Source organism: Myotis brandtii, unplaced genomic scaffold, assembly GCF_000412655.1.
Source record: "Myotis brandtii unplaced genomic scaffold, ASM41265v1 scaffold273, whole genome shotgun sequence".
In the NCBI taxonomy this organism is placed as follows: Eukaryota; Metazoa; Chordata; class Mammalia; order Chiroptera; family Vespertilionidae; genus Myotis; species Myotis brandtii.
In genome coordinates, this window is record NW_005360391.1 from 1158315 (window position 1) to 1166357 (window position 8043).

General features: G+C 60.4%; 1 protein-coding gene across 4 annotated transcripts in view; it reads right to left on the bottom strand.

The window, feature by feature from the left end:
• Positions 1–8043, bottom strand: part of BDKRB2 (bradykinin receptor B2) — a 26873-nt gene that overhangs the window by 7112 nt on the left and 11718 nt on the right. The window lies entirely within an intron of this gene.

The following is an 8043-nucleotide window of genomic DNA, read 5'->3' on the forward strand; positions in this document are numbered from 1 at the left end:
CGGGATTGCGGTGGGGGGAGGGGAGCAGCGTGGGCGCAGGGAGACCCGTGAGTGGGCGCATGCAGCCCTTCCTGGAGGCCCGGAGTGGTGGGGCCCGGGAGGAGGCTTCCAGGGGCGTTCAGAGAGGAAAGTGACATGCCCGGTGCAAGGTTGGAAACGGAGGGGCTGGGCATGAGGGGGCGGAGGTGCCAAGGCCCCTGCCCCCAGGGGCTGCGCTCTCCTGGGAAGGGGAGACGGGCGTGGCTGACGCGGAGACACAGGATCAGGCGCTGAGACCTGCCCTTTAGGTGTGAGGTGCTCTGTGGCAGGTGCGGCAGGTACAGCAGGTGTGGGTGTGAGTCGTGCGCAGGGCAGGGCCTGGGCGTGCACGCAGGCTCACCTGTATGTGACGGGGACGAATTAGACGGGAACTATGACGGGAACGAGGCCTTAGAGCAGTGGTTCTCAACCTTGGCTGCACATTAGAATCACCTGGGAATCTTTTTAAAATCCTGATTTCTGGGCCTCATCCTCTGGAAATTCTGTTTCTTTGTTATGGGGTTTGTGGCCCCACCCCATAACAAAGAAACAGAATTTCCGGAGGACGAGGCCCAGAAATCGGGATTTTTAAAAGATTCCCAGGCGATTCTAATGTGCAGCCCAGGTTGAGAACTGCTGCCTTAGAGTGTGAGGAGGGAGGTGGGTACAGAGGAGCAGCTTTAACCTGTGGCTGTCGCCACCACGTGCCTCAGGGCTGAGCCGGGCCTCGCCTGGTCCCAGTCACAGGTGTAAGCCCTCTGCCCAGTGGGGCTCCCGGGGCCAGAGCCTGTCTCTGCCCCTCCCGTTTGGCCGCACCCCCGGGAGGGAGGCACGCTGCACACTGGCCCTACCGAGGAGGACAGGGGTGCAGAGAGGTGCGGCCACCCGCCCCGAGTCCCTGCTGGCAAACCTGGAGGTGGGGCTTCACCCCCTCCCGGTGCCACACCTGGGGCTCTCGCCAGGGTCCCATGGGACCGCTCTCCTGGCTGGGCGGTGTGCAGAACTGGGTGCGTGGGCGCCCGTGCATGTGCACGGGTGTACCCCGATCTGCCTGCCCCCCTTCAGCCCTCCTCGGCGAGGGGGGTCTGCGAACGCGCACAGCTGTCCCAGCTCAGCTGTGGGAGGAGGAGATAAGGCGTGGGAAATTGGTTCAGGAAATGGGAACAGGTTAGAAACAGAAAACGCGGTTGGTAAGCAGGAAGCGAGGGGAACACAGTCAATGGACACTCGTTAACGAGGTGAGGCCACTCCTGGGAACTGCACGCATGCGCTGAGAGCCGCGTCCTGATCCTGGAGGAGGCGGCCGGGGGAGGGAGAAAGGCCGGCAGGCAGGTCACCTTGCGGCTGGGCCAGGCCTGCCCCAGGGAGAGGAAGTCCACGGGTCAGCTGTTGCGATCGTTCATTTCTCAGTAACAGTGACGGGGTGTTTTGGGTGCTGAGGTCCAGGGGGCAAGCCTCCCCGCCAGGGGCTCCCCTCTGGCCCAGGGACCTCAGCTGCTGGCAGGGCCTCCCGTCTCCTCGTGGACAGTGACCCTGCACAGGAACCTCAGGGCCTTCGAGCATCTCCTGGCCAGGACCCCAGGGCTCCCCAGGGGGCTGACCTGGCGGGGTGTCCCCAGATTTGGGGAGTCAGCCAAGCTGGCCCCTAATGGCTTGCTAATGGCTGTAAACATTGCTCTCGTTTTCAAAGCAGAGGTGAGGCCTTTAGCTCTCCAGCTGTCCAGAGGCCGGAGGAGTGAGGGCCCGGAGAAGGGGGAGGCGGAGGCCATTCTAGGGTTTCTCTGTGTCTGTTTGGAGGTGTGTGTGTGCATGCGTGTGTATGTGTGTGTGTGTACGTGCGTGTGTGTGTGTGTGCGTGTACGTGTGTGTGCATGCATGTGTGTGTGCATGCCCACCTGCCTGCGTGGATGCCCTGGGCAGGACCTGTGTGGGAGCTGCTGAGGGCTGCCCGGGTCAGGCCACGTTCCCTGCAGACCCTGCGTGCGGGGCCACTGGGCTTCCCCTGGGGTTTGGCCAGTGGGCTGTGTGTGCATGCTTGTGTGTGTGTGTACGTGTTTGTGTGCTCGCACGTGCACGTGCCCACCTCCCTGCGTGGATGCCCTGGGCAGGACCTGTGGGAGCTGCTGAGGGCTGCCCGGGTCAGGCCACGTTCCCTGCAGACCCTGCGTGCGGGGCCACTGGGCTTCCCCTGGGGTTTGGCCAGTGGGCGTCCCAGCAGGAGGCTGAGGGAGGGAGGAGAGTGAGGAAGGGCTTCCAGGGCTGGCGGTCAGGGGTCCTTGCCCGGCTGGTGATGCCACCTCTTGTGAGCTCAGGCCTCAGGCGGGAGGGTGGGCTGGCGGAGTGGGACCTTGGCTGCCAGCTCGGGCCCTGTGGTGCCCGCACGCTGTCTGCACCTGTCACAGGCCCTCTGTGAGCATCCTCCATACGACCCAGTGTGCCTCTTTCCTCCTGGGACCCTGACTCATGCATCCTGGGATTATCAAGTCAGATGTCAGGGAAGCATTTAAAGGAATTGGGTCGGGGAGCGTGGTGTGGCGGGCACATGGGCACAGCAGGTGACGGTGGTCAGGAGCGGGGCCTGTGTGTGGCCCTGAGTGAGCCCCTTTATCCCCCCTGGCTTTCCGCAGCCACCGGGCCTGGGCGGGCCCCTGGCTGGAGCCCTGGCCGGGGTGGGCGTGGGGAGGCGGAGACCCCAGCTGGTGCTCCCTCTCATCTTTCAAGTCGACGCTTTGGAAGGAACCCCCAGCCTCTGACTCACTGTACACCGCCCCCCTCGGGATTCTGTCCAAGAAGCTCCCTTGAAAATACTGCCCTCCACGGGCTCCCATAAACCTGGGACCACGGAGCTGCCAGCAGCGACTTCCCGCAGCCACAGAGGCGGCTCATTCCGCTTCCCAGGAATCCACGTCCGAGGGCTGGGGCTGTGGCCGCCACGGAAGGACGCAGCTCCTGCTCAGGGGCCGCGTCTGCTGCGTACGGAGTCGGCCTTGCAGCCAAGTCCAGCCCCGTATCCGTGGCTGCCTGCCAGAGCCCGGGGTGCTTCTCAGAGCGGGGGCCGGGGGCTGGAGGGTAAGTAGCCCCAGTCAGTCCCTCCTCCAACAAGGCCGCTGAGCAAAACGTCCCAGGGGGCTGGTGGGTCCCCAACACCTCTCTGGGGTCTGTGATTTCCCAGCAATGAGAGCAGGTCCCTGCCTGGGCTACCCCTAAGCCAGCCAGACTTCATCTCATTGTCTATAGTCAACCTTGAATACAATAGGCTATTGTATTTCTCAAGTTACTTACTTTATATATTTTTATTCATTTCAGAGGGCAAGGGAGAGGAAGAGAGAGAGAAACACCAATGAGAAGAGAGATTCATTGACTGCTGCCTCCTGCACGGCCCCTACTGGGGATCAAGCCCGAAACCCGGGCATGTGCCCTGACTGGGAATCGAACTGTGACCTCCTGGTTCATGGTTCCATGCTTAACCACTGAGCCACGCTGGCCGGGCTGCATCCCAATCTCTTAAACAAACAAACAAACAAACCCAGTTGCTCCATAAAGAAGTGAAATCTCTCAGACCACCCAGCACGTCGGGGTCAAGGCCCGAGCTGGGCACCGAGGCCTCCTGAGTCATGGCTCCGAACCCTTTCCCGACGCCTCCCCAGAATAAATGTCTTCCTGCCTGCGTGGGTGCGCGGGGGCAGGACCTCCGTGGGGAGCTTCTGAGAGCTGCCCCCGGTCAGGCCGCACCTTCGGACCCTGCGGGGACCCCACCGGGCTCTCTGCCACCTGGCTGCCCGTGGGGTTTGCCAGTGGGGGCTGCTCTAGCTCTCACGAGGGTAAACCCGAGGCCACAGTGAGTACTGGGTGGGGAAGGGAGGGGCCCAGGCTGCGTGTCAGCCTCAGCAGGGGGAGTGCGGCCTCAGCAGGGGGAGTGTGGCCTCCACGCAGCTCCAAGGGGTCCTTGCTCTGCAAACAGACCTGAGCTGCCTGGGAGGGGCGGCGGGCCCTGGGAAGTGAGCTCGGGTCCCAGAACCAGATTGGACCCGGTTCCACCTCGCACACACGCGTGGGCCCTCCAGCATTTGGACACCAGGAGCCTGGGGTGTGTCGGAAACATTTGCAGGGGGGAGTGGGAGGGGGGGCCTCCGGGCAGAGCCCCTCACTCGCCTGCTTTCCCAGCGGAGGTCAGAGCAGCTTCCCCGACCTGCGCCCCTCAATACCCGGGCTCCTCGTCGTCTGTTCCTTGTCCCTGTTGATTGGGGTGGGCTACGCTGTTCAGCGTGTTCTGTGCCTTGCCCTGGCATTGGGTTCTGTAGTTTTAATGGATGAGCAACTTTATCTGACTTCCTGACACCACTCCTTCCCCTTAAAAAAAAAGTCTCCCTTTTGGTTTTAAAGGATAATATGACCACACTACAGAGCATTTAAAAATATTAAAATCTCCCAGAGTTCTGCCCCGGCCGATGTAGCATAGTGGTTAGTCGGCTCTGGTCCAGGTCAGAGGTGACTGGGGTCGGGGGCACTTCCAGGCCTGGAGTGGCTGAGGGCCGAGCTCGAGGGGCCGTCGTAACGGGAGGGTGGGGTTCCTGTAGAGGCACTATCCTCTTCCTCCGCCCTGAGCTCTGTCCCTGGTCACCCTGCCAGGACCCCGGGTAGCCGCGTGGAAGGCTCTGGACACTTGCATCAGGCCCCTCATTATAGACGTGGACACCGAGGCCCAGGGAGGTGGCCATTCTCCCAGGACACGGCCAGCGCGTGGCAGAGCCCAGCCTTGAACCCAGGTCCTGGAATCCTGGTGCCCAGACCCCCTACTTTTTTTTTTATCATCCTACACCTGCCCCCATCCCAGGCGGAAGACAGAGCCGTGTGCTAATGTCTGGCTGTAAACGCGGTTACACCCCAAACCCTGTGCCCACAGCCCATGCCAGGCCGAGGTGGGCATCACTGAAACCCTCAGAGCTGCTGCCTTGGATGGATGGCAAAGATGTCCTCTTCCCACTTTCCTGCATGCCCTGGGGTTTCTGTCCTGAGCAAGTAAATAATTTATAATGGGGGGAGGGGAATATAGAAATTCTTGTGCCCAGCAGGCATTGCTCAGTGGTTGAAAGTCGATCTATGAACCAAGAGATTATGGTTCGCTTCCTGGTCTGGTCAGGGCACATGCTCGGGTTGTGGGCTCGATCCCCAGCAGGGGGCGTGCAGGAGGCAGCCAATCAATGATTCTCATCGTTGATGTTTCTATCTCCCTCTCCCTTCCTCTCTGAAACCAATAAAAATATATAAAACAAAAACAAACAAAAAACCAACAACAATAAAAACATGTTCTTGCAAGGGAGCAAAAGCCAGAACCACGGGCCCAGCGGGAGTGCTTGCCAGACAAGAGGTCACTGGGGCCGCGCAGGCCTGGGTGTGCTGAAGAGCGCGCGCCCCAGCCGCCCCCCCAGCCGCAGACACCGCGCTCCCTGGAGGGCCGGGGGCAGGGGGAGGCACGGGCCTGCTGGGGTGGGAGGAGAGGGCAGCCAGCCAGGGGCCTCCGCCAAGCTGGCTGCTGGCCCGGCTCCTTGGCCACACGCAAGTGTGTGCTGTGACCTCTTGTCACTCAGCCTGGTTTACAAAACAGAGAAAGACACAATAAACGGAGACGCTGAGCCAGCTGCAGAGCAAAACAGGCCGCGGGGCCAGAAATGCTTGGCATCTAAAGCCTCCTCACAAGATGCCCTCGGCTCTGAAGGGACCTCTACCACTGCCCGCTCGCCTCTGGGGGTGGCCTTCCTGCCCGTGCATCCATCCATCCATTCATTCATCCATCCATCCATCCATCCATCCATCCATCCATCCATCCATCCATCCAATTAATGCATATTCCCTTTTGCCATGCTCATGGTGAGACAGAGCAGGAAAGAGCACAGACGTGAGGGGCAGGACACAACAAATTGGGGCATCAAGCCACATCCTGGTGCCGTCTGTTAAGGGCCATCTCAGATGTCACCTCCTCCGAGAAGCCTTCCCTGACCTCTCCACCAGCAGAGGTCCCTCCCTCGTCCGAGACTCTCCAGCAAAGAGGTGGAAGGAGTATTGTCTGAGCTCTAGAGCCCCGGGTGCTGGGCCTGCCTCCATCACTGAGTCCCAGGTGGGACCTGGATAAACGCCTCGACACCTCTGGGCCTTCACTGGGAGAATGAGCAGTGGTGATAGCTGATTCTGGAGACCTTTGCACAAGCAGGTCCCCAGAGAGAAAATAAGCTGCCTGGGGAAGCAGTGAGCTCCCCGTCCTGAGGAGCATGCGAGCAGAAGCAATGGGATTGGCGTGCTGTGTTTCCCGGGGTTCACGTCCTCTCTCGCTGGCAACCAGAGACTCGTAAGGAGACGGGCGGAACGAGTCTCAGCACGTTCCCCTTCCCTGGGAGCGGCTCAGCCTCCCTGCCCTGCGCCCGCAAGCTCCGAGGATCCCAGGTCCCGGCCCCACCCGGTCAGGCCTGCCCAGGTCAAAGCCACAGTCAAGTCATAGCAGCCCTGTGGCCACGGCCTCTGCCCAGTTCTGCCGCGGAAGGTGGAGCTGGTTGGGACCCAGGGAGTCATCCAGATTCCAGAGCTCGCGGTTCTGCCCACGCTCCACCTTTCCCGGGGGGCTGGGGGGGGGTGCGTGTTTCTCAGAGCTGACCTGCACAGGACGGGCCGGACTCTCCTGGACCGGAGAAGCGGAGGCTGCAGGGTGGCCCTGAGTCCCCGCACAGGGCCCACATCACGCCTGGACCGGGAGCCCCGCAAGGCGGGCCCCGGCTGGGTTTGTCTGGCTGGGTGGCTGGGGCCGGTGCCTTAGCCGCGGGGTAAAGTGGAGCTAACCTTTTCTGTGAGGGAAGGGGAGATGCCGGGAGGGAGGGGCCCCGGAGGGAGGGAGAGGCGGCTGTCCTTCCTGCGCCTGTGATGTCCATTTTACAGACCGGGGGCCAGAAAGCGATTCATCCAAGGTCACAGACTCATAAATGGGACCCGTGTGGTCACCCCAAGCACAAGCACACACAGACACACACAGACACACAGATACATACACAGACACACACACACACACACACAGATACATACACAGACACACAGACACACATACATATACACACACAGATACACACAGAGACACAGACACACACAGACACACACAGACATACACACAGACACACACAGATACATACACAGGGACACACAGATACACACACAGACACACACACAGGGACATACTCATAGACACACACAGACACACACACACATACACATACACACACAGACACACAGATACACACACATACACACAGACACACACAGGGACATACTCATAGACACACACAGACACACAGGCGAACACACATACACACAGATACACACACAGACACACACAGGGACATACTCATAGACACACACAGACACACACAGATACACACACACAGACAGACACACACAAAGACACAGAGACACACAGAGAGACACACAGGCACACACATGCATGCACACACACGCACACACACATGCACGCACACGCACACATTATTTCTTTTCTCTATTCCCACCCCGGTTGCGAGTGTTGGTCCCTCGGGCACAGGCGAGGTCCTTGCTCTTCGGAGGACCTGGTCCGGCCCAGCGCAGCTGCTCACTGCATGGCCACCAAATCGCATTGCTCTTTGCAGTAGCGAGTTCCCCGTCACTGGAAGTGTTCAAAAAAGTCTGGGCTATGTTTTTGGTGTATTTGGACCAAGATTCCTGAAATCCTCCGGATTTAAGCCCTAGGCCTCTATGTGGCTGCCCCGTCCAACGCTGCGCCCCCCTCACCCCTCAGCCTTCCTGGTTCGAGACACAAATATTGAGTTCATCTGATGCAACGGGACTGGAGATGCCAACTGCCTGTCAGGAGGCCCACAGACCCAAGAACCCCTCACCCCCAGGAGGCACTGCACGGGGGTTACCGGCGTGACCCCTCCTATTTCAGGTTGGAAAGTGAAGTTCAGAAGGTCCCTGAGCCAGCAGGCCAGCCCGCTGTGCAGCGCAGGGTCG